At 40.8% G+C, this 12,428-nt stretch overlaps 1 protein-coding gene across 4 annotated transcripts in view; it reads left to right on the top strand.

Moving 5' to 3' along the window:
* LOC140481652 (protocadherin-17-like) overlaps positions 1-12,428 on the top strand; it is a 134,084-nt gene that overhangs the window by 106,573 nt on the left and 15,083 nt on the right. The window lies entirely within an intron of this gene.

Consider the following 12,428-nt stretch of genomic DNA (forward strand, 5'->3'; position numbering starts at 1 on the left):
ACATTTTTAGAGACTCACTGCATTTCAGAGATGATGTTTGCAGGAAGGTTTGGTAAACTGAAAAAAGTAAGTGATACAAACCCCAAGAGAGTCCGAGAAGAAATTAGCAAGTCAGAGCAAGACTCCGTACAGTTGCTAGGGGATCAGTCTGAATATATTATGGCCCCATTTCCATAACAGCACTCGATGCAAGGATAAATAACATATTTCACAGCTGCAGGAGAATTGCACCAAATGATAACAGGAATGAAGGACTTCAGGTACGTGAAGAGACTAGAAAAGCTGGGATTGTTCTCCTCAGAGCACAGACAATTAAGAGAATGTTTAATAGAGGTGCTAAACTCTAAGGGTTTTTCATGCAATAAGAAGGAGAAACTGTTTATAATTGCAGTTGGATAGTTAACCAGAGGACAAATGATTTAAAATGATTGACAGAAGAACCAGAGGGAACGTGGGAATTCTTTTATACAACATGTTATGATCCATAACACATTGCCTGAAAGGTAGACTCAGTAGAAATCTTTAGAAGGGATTTGGATATCAACTTGAAAAAGACAAAACTTGTAGGTTATGGGGAAAGAATAAGGGAGTGGAACTGTTTTGATAATCCTTTCAAAGTGCTGGCACTCCAGCATTGGAAGGAATGCCACAGCAGTCTTCTGCAAAGGACAAGGCTGAAGTATTTGCAACCATCTGTGGCCAGAAGTACTGAGTGGGCAGTACACCTTGGCCGCCTCCTGATGTTGTCAGCATCACAGCTGCCACCTTTTTTGGGTGGGGAGGGGTGTGTTGGTGGCGTGCTGGCGTTGCCACTGGACAAGTAATCCAAAAACCCATGAATTTGAATCCCACCTTAGCAGATGGTGAAGTTTGAATTCAATTAATAAATCTGAATTAGTTTGAATTCAATTAGTAAAAGTGAACTAGTTGAACATTCACCATGAAAAAATTGTAGACTGTTGTCAAAACCCATCTGGTTCATTAATGTCTTCAGAAATGGAAATACCTGATCTCACCTAAATGTGACTCCAGATCCATAGCAATGTGGTTGACTTTTCAATGTCCTGATAAGCGACTCAGTTGTATCAAACAATTACAAATGTCACTGAAAGGAATCAAGCCAGTCTGATCATTGAGCATCCACTGAAGCATAAGAAAAGACCACTAGTGGCACATAGAGTCCTGCCATCAGCATTCTCTGTTATTGTCTTAATTATTGGATGAGCAGGCCTGCGAGGCAACTTCCAGAATTGGAAGTCATTGCTATAATCAGTGTGCCAACACAAATCGCCAGGCGTGGGACTGCAGAGTGACTATATGCTACAGGATCTTTGTATGTCTGGGGGGTAAGGACAACTTAGGAAGAGCTGTCACACAGAGTAGTCAAGCATTAGCCTGACATAGTCTTTATCATTTTTATGAGTATGACTATGTCCCACACACCACCTGACATCCCTGGTCAGATCTTGTCCCACCAATAACAGAATTACCAGAGGTGGCTGCACTAGGGTATACATTCAAAAGGGAGTTGCAATGGGAGTCATCAACATTGACTCTGAACCCCAAGAAGATTTAGGACATCAGGTACTAGGACAATTGAGGACAAAGTAACATCCTGCTTATTAACACCTATTACCTCAGGTCAGCTGATAAATCAGTGCTTATCTATTTTGATCATTTGGAGTGTGCAGTAAGGGTGGCAAGGACACAGAATATACCCTGGTTGAGGGACTTCAGTGTCCTTCATGAAGAGTGACTCAAAAGCACCATTACTGACTGAGCTGGACATATCCTAAAGGGCATATCTGCTAATCTGGTTTTGTAGGCTAACCTGCAAAATATCTCCATTGTGTTGTGTGGCACAACAACCACACTGAATTGAAAGATTTTAAATAGATCTAATAACTTGAAACTGTGCATCCATGGAGCACTGTGGACCATCAAAAGCAATAGAATTGTATTCAAGTACCATCTGTAACTTCATGGCCCAACATATTCTTTATTCTATCATTTCCATCAAGCCCTGAGATCAGCGCTGGTTCAATGAAAAGTGCAGGAGGTCATGCCTTGAGCAACACCAAAACTTCCTAAAAAAATGAGGTGTCATGCTAGTTAAGTGAAAACACAGGATTACTTGCCAGATAGAATTAGCAGCAAATGATTGACAGAACTGAGCAATCTGACAACTGCTGTGAGCTGTCACACTTTGCAATGAACCAGTTCATTGGAGGATGATGCCCCACAAGTATCTCCATCATCAATGCTCAGGAATTCCAGCACATTCGTGCAAAAGTCAAGACTGAAGAACTTACAAAGCAGCTTCAGCCAGAAGTGCCAAATGAACTATCAATCTCAGGAACTAAAAGTGTCTCTAACCAACCTATTCCATTAGAATTACATCTCTGGCATCTACAAGGCAATGTGGCAAGTACCCCAGGTTGTCCAGCCCACAAGAAGCAAAACAAATCTAACCTGACCTTTTACTGCCCCATCAGAATACTCATTATCATTAGCTGAGTGATGGAAGGTGCCGTCAACAGTGCTATTGAGTAGCTGTTACTCAACAAAGCGCTGCTGCTCACATTCAATTTGGATTCTGACAAGCTCATTACAGCCTTGGTGCAAACGTGGATCAATGGGCTGAACTGAAGGGGGGAAAGGTGCATGACCTCCTTCACATGAAAGGGACATTTGACTGATATGACATCAAAGAGCCAGTGGATTTCAGGGTGAAGGGTCAACCATCTCAGTACAGGGTAAAACTGCAAGCCAATGAAATTCAGGGTGAAAGGTCGACCATCTCAGCACAGGGTAAATCTGCAGCAGGGGTTCTTGTGGCACAATGATAGTGTCCCTACCTCTAAGCCAGGAGGCTGGGGCTCAAGATTCCACCCCCACCCCAACCACCATCTCCAAGTGTGTGTATAATATCTCTGAACTGGTTGACTAGAAAATATCTAAAACTGCAGGAGTTCCTCAGGAACTAGTTAACATCCTGACTTGGAGCTAGATTGCCATTCCTTCACTGTCACTGGGTACAGAATATGGAAATTCCCTTCATCATTGTCCTCTGCATGACCCCACACTTCATGGACTTCAGGGAGTCAAGAAGGCAGCTCACCACAACCTCCTTCAGGTCATTGAGCATGGGCAGTATATACTGTCATGGTAAGTGAAAACCCATAAATTAATTTTCAAAAGTAACTGAATGGCTTTTTGTACCCTTTGCTGAGAGAAGCGTTTGGTTTTCCTAATGATGATAGTGTTCTGACAGTGCATATTATTTGTTGGTGCTGCATCAAATTTAAATATGTACCTCAGTGACAATGGATTTCAATCCCTCAATGTCCAGCTGCTGTGACAATACACAGAGAATTATGCAGGTCAGTTCTCAATATTCTTGCAACGGTCATGATTTCTTTATTCTCTGTCAGTCTGCTGTACTATCAGCATCTGAGTCACTAGACCAAAACAGAGAAAAACAAACAACTGCGGATGTTGAAAATCTGAAACAAAAACAGAAATTGCTGGAGAAACTCAAGTGGTTTGGCAGCATCGGTGCAGAGAAAGCAGAGTTAATGCTTTTAGTCCAGTGACCCTTAAAAAAACCCTGTTCTGAGGAATGGTCACTGAACTTGAAACATTAACTGTGCTTCCTCTCTCTCTCACATGCTGAAAGATCTGCTGAGATTCTCCAGCAATTTTTGTTTTTGTTGTAAACCGACTGGTTAGGTACTTAATGACAAAGGCCAACAGTCGTCTACCTTGACCAGTTTTATAAGGCTTTTGATGTCACCACATCAAAGCTTTTGAAGTTAGACAGCTGTGATTGACCCTTAGCTCTCTGATCCCATTGCCTTTTCATTGCATTTCCAAATGTGGCAATGTGGCCTTCTAAACTCTTGTGGATAAAGAACCTCTCTCCTCTTCTACATGTCTTACAGTAAGTGCTATGCCAGAGAACCTCAGAAGTTCACTTTCTGCCATGTTGTGCCATTCTTGTCTCAAACCGACTGCTGAAATGATTTCTTACACCAGCCGAAAATTCATTACCCTTTTAAGAAGAGCAGACATTGTTTTAAGTTACGCAGGTTAGCTTGAACTCATGTTGGCTACTGGTGAGTGGTAGGAGAAAGTGAGGACTGCAGACGCTGGAGATCAGAGCTGAAAATGTGTTGCTGGAAAAGCGCAGCAGGTCAGGCAGCCTCCAAGGAGCAGGAGAATCGATGTTTCGGGCATGAGCCTTTCTGCAGCCCTTCCTGAAACGTCGATTCTCCTGCTCCTTGGATACTGGTGAGTAGTATTCAGGTACTTGACAGCTTGCTTTATGCCCATGTGTTGCCTGTGCTGGAGGCAACAGATGAGGTTTCAACATTCATCGTGAATCCAAACATTTTTGGGTTTTATTGAGCCTTAAAATTTCACCTGTTCTTTTCTTTAAAACAATGTTGAAGTTTATCTGCTTAGTATCAGTAATAAGATCATAAACTAAAAGCACTAAAAATAGATTGTTTTAAATGCCTGGTTACCTTGCATTTCTGTAATGTGAATATGTAAAACAATTTTGAGTATCCTGCTGGGGAAAAATTGGCATTAACCTAGTGTCAATGGCATTGGTGCATAAGCCTTCAGCTATGTGTTGCTATCTTTTCATCTTGTCATCCCTAACACACCACCTCTGCTACATTTAGCACATACACTATGTAGCTGTTAAAAATGGGAATCTGTTCTACACACGGAAAGAAACCTGGGCTATAATTGCATATGAAATAATGATTGGTATGTGACAACAAGGTTGCAGAAGTCCAGTTTTGAGGTTCTACTCAAACATTACTCTTCCATCTTAGAGCATTATGGAAGTGCTTGATTGAATCGGAGACCAGATTTCCTGTCATCTATTATTCTGTTTAATTTTGTTTACGCACAGCATGTAATATATTCAGTATGTGCATCTCTGAAACAGTTACCTCTAGGATCAAGACTTTTTACACTTGCAAATTAAGGTTTAGCCAGTACTGTTCAAACTTCATTGCCCGAAATAACAGTATGATAAAGGTTTCCCTACTCTAGAATCATGACAGGTTTTGAAAGTGTCCTGAAATCATGGGGTCCTGCTCTGCCTCCAGAAATTGGATTGAGCAGGACCCCTGGCTGTTGTTAGTAGAGGATATAGTCCTCCAAATCAAATCATTGAGTTGGCAGCATTTGACTGGTGTGTGCTTTGAAATGATCAGGATGGACAATTCATGCGTGTGGAGGTCCCTGGCATGAAGAGATATCAGGAAGCTGGAGCCTAGCTTTGCCACTCTAGATGGGGAGCTGAGCCGTGATTGGTGGGCAGAGGTTGGATGGGATTTGTCCCCAGTAAGAGTGTCATTAACTCAAAGTGTGCAAGACTTGCTGTTCTGTGGTGGTTGGAAAGGAGCCTCATCATTAGGCATAGTCATGATGAGACAAGTTAGTTTAAAAATAAAATAACCTGAAATTTGGAAACCAAAATGTATGTTTGAAAAGTAGGAACAAAATCCAAATCCTGTTGAGTTACACAAAGGTGGGACAGTATGTTGCAGTTGTACAGGACATTGGTGGGCGCACTTGGAGTATTGTGTCCAGTTTTGGTCACCTTGCTATAAGAAGGATGTTATTAAACTGGAAAGAGCGCAGAAGAAAATTACAAGGATTTGCCAGGACTCAAGGGTCTGAGTTAAAGGGAGAGGTTGAACAAGCTCGGACTTTTTTCTTTAGAGCGTAGGAGACTGAGGGGGATCTAATGGAAGTGTATAAGATCGTGAGCGGCATGGATAGGGTGAATGCACTCAGTCTTTTTCCCAGAATTGGGGAATCAAGGACTAGATGGCATCAGTTTAAGGTTAAGAGAGGAAAGAATAAAAAGGAACCTGAGGGGCAAATATTTTTACACAGTGGATGTATGCATATGGAATGAGCTGCCAGCGAAAGTGGTTGAGGCGGTTACATTAACATTTAAAAGGCATTTGGACAAATACATGGATAGGAAAGAATTAGAAAGATATAGGCCAAGTGCAGGGAAATGGGGTTAGACTGGATGGACATTTTGGTCGGCATGGACCAGTTTAGGCCGAAGGGCCTGTCTCCGTGCTGTAGGATTCTATGACTCGCATTTACCCAACAGTCCATGCAGAGAAAAACAGAGTCAATCTGCCCCATTGCTGCCTTCAGTGTGCTCTCAATCATCAGCACAGAAAAACAAGAGAAGACATGGTTCAGAGTGAGATCAAGCAACACTTACTCACCAACAACCTGCTTATTAATTCTGAATTTTGCTTGTGCCAGAGCCACTCAGCTCCTAACCACAATTCTGAAAATTGAGTGTTGCTGAACAAAGAGACCTTGCAGTGGCAGGTTCATAGCTCCTTGAAAGTGGAGTTGCAGGTAGATAGGATAGTGAAGAAGGCGTTTGGTATACTTTCCTTTATTGGTCAGAGTATTGAGTACAGGAGTTGGGAGATCATGTTGCGGCTGTACAGGGCATTGGTTAGGCCACTGTTGGAATATTGCGTACAATTCTGGTCTTCCTATTGAAAAGATGTTGTGAAACTTGCAAGGGTTCAGGAAAGATTTACAAGGATGTTGCCAGGGTTGGAAGATCTGAGCCACAGGGAGAGGCTGAACAGGGTGGGGCTGTTTTCCCTGGAGCATCAGAGGCTGAGGGGTGACCTTATAGAGGTTTACAAAATTATGAGGGTCATGGATAGGGTAAATAGACAAAGTCTTTTCCCTGGGGTGGGGGAGTCCAGAAGTAGAGGGCATAGGTTAAGGGTGAAAGGGGAAAGATATAAAAGAGACCTAAGGGGCAATGTTTTCATGCAGAGGGTTGTACGTGTATGGAATGAGTTGCCAGAGGAAGTGGTGGAGGCTGGTACAATTGCAACATTTAAGAGGCATTTGAATGGGTATATGAATAGGAAGGGTTTGGAGGGATATGGGCAGGGTGCTGGCAAGTGGGACTAGATTGGGTTGGGATATCTGGTCGGCATGGACAGGTTGGACCGAAGGGTCTGTTTCCATGCTGTACATCTCTATGACTATGAATGAAAAATAAGTAGGACACTTCAGATTATATTTTCTTTAGATTTCTTTCCTTTTTAAAAAAAACATTAAAATTGAGCAATGTGTTCCGTGGATTCTCAGTCTCATCTTGGACCATTCGACACCAGGAGGCTGAGTGGAAATGTAGTGCTGGGTTGAGCATCTGCAATGGAATTTCCTGGTGTTTCCACTAAATGTGCAAAACATAAAATCTAATTTAAGACCTTTTCCTTATTTGTTGGGGTATAATGGAGACACAAACCAAGAAGAGGCAGAGATTTCAAAATATTAACAAGGGAAGCATTGCACTTTAAATACAGTGACTTCAGCTGGGATAATGAGTCTCACTTATCACCCATTGATATTAGGCATCTGTGTTTGAACAGATGTCTTTCATTAAGAACCAGAGGTTCTTGTTTCTGTCATCAAAAGTTGAAGCTAAATGAGACCATGTCAAAGGTCTGTGAGAAAAGGAATTTGGCTACTTAAATGATAGGAGCCTGCACAGCCAATTGTACAGCCTAGTTATCAGGAGGGTCACAAAGCTCGTTCTTTATTGTCTAAATGCTGTCCCTTGGCTCAAGGATACTCTGTCCTTGATTTTTTTCAGAGAGGTAATAAACCAGGCTGGGCTCCAATCAGACTGCTTTGGTCGAGAGGCTAAAATGATTTTGAGAGGCCTTTTGTTTATATGTAAACAGATGAGACTTCAGGCCAAAGTGTGACCTGTAGAATGAAAGGGGAGTGGTCAGCTCTCCAGCTGAGCAGTTTAGTTCAGTCCAGAACTGGTTGGGAGTTCAACAGAGAGCTTTGTTGAAACAAACTCTCTCTTTCTGCCTTTCTAACTTCAACCTGTAAGCATGTGTTCCATTTTTTAACTGTGTTTCTAGAGGAAACTGTTGTGTATATTCGGAACAGCATAATTAAGTCTCATTTAGGTACACTGAGTTCTGTAAGAGTTCTTTATTCTGTTCTTTGTATTTCATTATGTAATCTTATGAATACATTTTTGTCTGTTTTTAACCTGGTAGTCAACCTAGCTAGCTTTAATCTGGGTAATTTTCACTGTACACTTACCGAAACAAATTGTTAAGTTATGGTCTGGGCTGCCTGCTTAAGAAGGTTTTAAGTGGTCTGGCCTAATCCATAACAGGAGAAAACAGTGAATAAATTGTCTTATAATCTTTACACATCCTGCTGCAAATTTCTATTTCAGTCATTATTGTAATCTTCCTTTTATTGAAACCTTCCCGTTCTTTCTGTAACCTTGCACCTCCTGCTGTTCCTTTGCTGATTAGCGAGCAGGAGACCGCCACACTTTCTAGCTAAATATTTCCAAATGCATATCACAAACAACCTGCATAAATCAGTCCCAGATTTTTACTTGCCTTCCAGTGGCGTAGCATCTGGCCTTTGCTTAGCATCACCACTTGGCAAATTAAATAAGACTTTCAAAAAAAACTACACTGAACAAAAGTGCCCATCCTACACAGAAGCACAATTCCTGCTGCCATTAATGTTATTTTTATAAATTCAGACAGACAAATGAATGTTAAGACTTATGAAAAGAAAGGAATTCTATTTACGTAGCTTCTTTCATGACCTGAGGAGATCTTAAAGCAGTTTGCAGCCAGTGAAATAAATTTGAAATTTATTAACTATTTTAATAAATAGAAAGTAGAATGCACCAGCAAGTAGAATGAAAGTAGAAAGTTAATAAGTAGAAAACACCAGCTCTATCAAATTCTACAAACCAAGTAATCTGTTTTAGTTACATTGGTTTATGAGAGAGAGAGAGAGAGAGAGAGTGTGTGGACAGTGGAAGGTGCCCCTGTATTTCATGTAGTGCAGTTGGTTCTTTCATGAATCATTTTAAAGTTCCATTCCAAAGGATACATCTCTGACAGTGCAGCACTGACTTAGCACTGCACCCTCTTTGAGTTAGATCTAAATCGTAGCCAACAGAATTTAGGCTGAATTTAGTGTGTGCAGTCATTGGGTAAGAAAGTTTACATTTTTATTTTGAGGAAAGCTAATTTAGTTTGCAGTTGGCCTTAAACTGAAACTGACAGTTTAAATTCTGCCAGCCTTACATGGGTTTCTTTTTCCCATGTTCCAGTGAAAGAATAGCTCAATTAAGAACCAGCTAACACTGTCTCATAAAGTTAGTAAGTTAGTATTTTGTGTTAAGAGCATAAAAAGCTAACCAACCTAGTGTACGTTACACTGGTATACTAGAGTTAAGTGATTCAGGGAATGTGGGTCGGTGGAGAGAGGGAAAAGGTTGTTCTGTTGCTCTTGGTTTTGCTTAAACATTTTCAATCTCCAGGAATTGATTTTTAGTTTGCTACACAAGAAGAAGCTGGTTAATTGATGAGTATCTGATTCATTCTTTTCCTAAGGTTCAGTATAATTTGGCAACTAGCAGTAAAATTAAGACAGCATCTAAAAACATAACTAGATGTAGTGTTGAATACAATAATTAAGTAACTCCTTAGAATACGTTAAGGATGGCAAAACAGGTGATATGTCACAGTTGTGTAAGTTACTAGATACCAGATCTTCAGGAGTGAACATGTGTGTGGCAACTGTTTGAAATTCAAGCAACTTCAGCTCAGACTATGATCTGGAGGTTAAACCACAGCTAATTGTTCAGGGACTACCTCACTAGGTTACCTGGATTCTTTGCACACGGAGGCAGTCACATCTTTTTGGCAAGGTCTTTGATTGGGTTAGTGTTCAGCTACCAGAAGAGTGTGACTACAAGTGAGGCAGATAAGGGGGCACAGACAGCAGGAGTGATGGAACTTCAGCCTTTGCAGTAGTCCAACAGATTTGAGGTTCTGTCAGCATGTGTTACTGAGAGTGAGGCTTGCAGAGGATGACATGACCATAGCACCATGTAGAAGAACACACTCGAAAGGAAGGTAAGAATGACCATAGTGGTATGAGGAGACAATGTAGTAAGGAAGGTTGACATTGCTCTCTGCATTAGAGTGTGGGTCCAGGTGGCTGTGTTGCCTACTGGTATCTGTATTCAGTCCAACTGCTCAGGGGTGGAGAGGAACTTTCAGTGTGTTGTGGTTCATCTACCACCAATATAGGCAGAACAAGGAAGGAGTTTCTGCATGGTCACTGTGTGAGGAGCTAGGTGCCAAGTTAAGAAATAAAGTCTTAAAGGGCATAATTTCTGCATTACTATCTGAGTCACATGCAGATTGGTATAATAAAAATCAGGTAAGAGACAGAAATGCTTGGCTCAAAGTCTGGTGTGAAACAAAATGGGTTCCAGTCTGTAGGGCATTGGCACCAGTACTGGGCAATGAGGTACTGTCCTGATGGAACAGTCTGCATTTGTATGTTTTGGAAACAGTATTCTCGATAACTGCAAAATGAAGCAAGTAGAGAGGATTCTAAATAGATCAAATTTGGACAGATATGGTAAATCAAATAGTAGAGTTAAGGTTAATGAGAGAGATAAGAAATGATAAACAGATTGTGACAGGAAGGAATAGAGAATATGAATCTAAGAGTTAACCAAAAGATAAGACTACAACTTTAAAGAAAGAGTAAAAGGATGAAGCTAAAGGCTCTGTATCTAAAATCATGTAAAATTTGAAAAAATAAGGTGAACTGAGAGTACACATAGAAATTAATAAGTACTATTGAGTAGCCATTACAGAGACATTGTTGCAGGCTGACCTGGATTAGGATCCAAATCTTGAAGGGTGCAGGACATTGACGAATGGCATGCATTAGGAAGGGTGGCTCTGTTGATGATGTAGTACAATAAAGCGAGATCATCTAAATTCAGAAAAACAAATGTAAAATGGATGAAAATGAGAAATTGTTAAGCAAAAAGTTAATTGTAGGATTGGTGTATGGGCCCCCTAAAAGTAACCACACAGTAGGATGGTTCATAAAATAAGAAATAATGTGAGCTTGTCAGAAAGGTATGGCAATAATCATGTGAGATTTTAATCTATGTATCAACTAGAGAAAGCAAATGGACAAACTTAGCCTAAGTGAGTTGCTGAGAAAGAAAATGTCAGGATAGTTTAATCGGACTTCATGTTCTGGAGCTGACTAGAGAGTCAGCAGTGCTAGAGCTGATGTTGAAATAGGATTAATTAATGATCTCACAGCATGGGTGCCTCTAGGTAGCAATGGTTATAAATGATTGAATTTTGCAGACAGATTGAGAAAGAGTGGAATGTGTCCAAGACTTTTTTTTTATTTAAATAGGACAATTATACAAACATGAAAGCTGAGCTAGCTGAAGTGAATTGGTAAATTAGGTTAAAGGAGAGGTCATAGAGATGCAGTGGCAGATACTTAAGGGGATATTTCAGAATACGCAGAAAAGGTATTTTCCACCAAATAAGAAAAATTTCATGGGGTAGTCCCAAAAACCCCAGTAAATAGGAAATGATAAAGAATAACATCAAACTGAAAGAAAAATCATATAATTCTGAATGGACAGTGGCAGATTAGGAGATTGGATAGAATATAAAAATCGACAAAAAAGGACCAAAATATAAATGAGGAAGGATAAATTAGAGCACCAGAGAAAGCTAGCAATAAATATAAAAACACTGAACAAGATGGTCAGTTAGTAAGTTTGCAGATGACACCAAAATTGAAAGTTCCCTCAGAGTACAATGGGATCTTGATCAGATGGGCCAATGGGCTGAGGAGTGGTAGGTGGAGTTTCATTTAGATAAATGTGAAGTATTGCATTTTAGAAAAGCAAATCAGAGCAGGACTTATACTCTTAATAGTAAGGACCTGGGGAGTGTTGCTGAACAAAGATCTTGGAGTACAGGTTCATATCTCCTTGAAAGTAGAGTCACAGGCAGATAGGATAGTGAAGAAGGCGTTTGGTATGCTTGCCTTTATTGGTCAGAGCATTGAGTACAGGAGTTGGGAGGTGATGTTGTGGCTGTACAGGATATTGGTTAGCCCAATTTTAGAATATTGCGTGCAATTCTGGTCTCGTTCCTATTGGAAGGATGTTGTGAAACTTGAAAGGTTCAGAAAATATTTACAAGGATGTTGCTAGGGTTGGAGTGTTTGAGCTATAGGGAGAGGCTGAATAGGCTGGGGCTGTTTTCCCTGGAGTATTGGAGGCTGAGGGGTGACCTTATAAAATCATGAGGGGCATGGATAAGATAAATACACAAGGTCTTTTCCCTGGGGTGGGGGAGTCCAGAACTAGAGGGCACAGATTTAGGGTGAGAGGGGAAAGATATAAAAGGGACTTAAGGGACAACTTTTTCACACAGAGGGCTGTGTGATTCGGAAGGGTTTAGAGGGATATGGGCCAAGTGCTAGCAAATGGGATAGATTAGGTTAGAATA

This window comes from Chiloscyllium punctatum, chromosome 9, assembly GCF_047496795.1.
Source record: "Chiloscyllium punctatum isolate Juve2018m chromosome 9, sChiPun1.3, whole genome shotgun sequence".
Taxonomy (NCBI): Eukaryota; Metazoa; Chordata; class Chondrichthyes; order Orectolobiformes; family Hemiscylliidae; genus Chiloscyllium; species Chiloscyllium punctatum.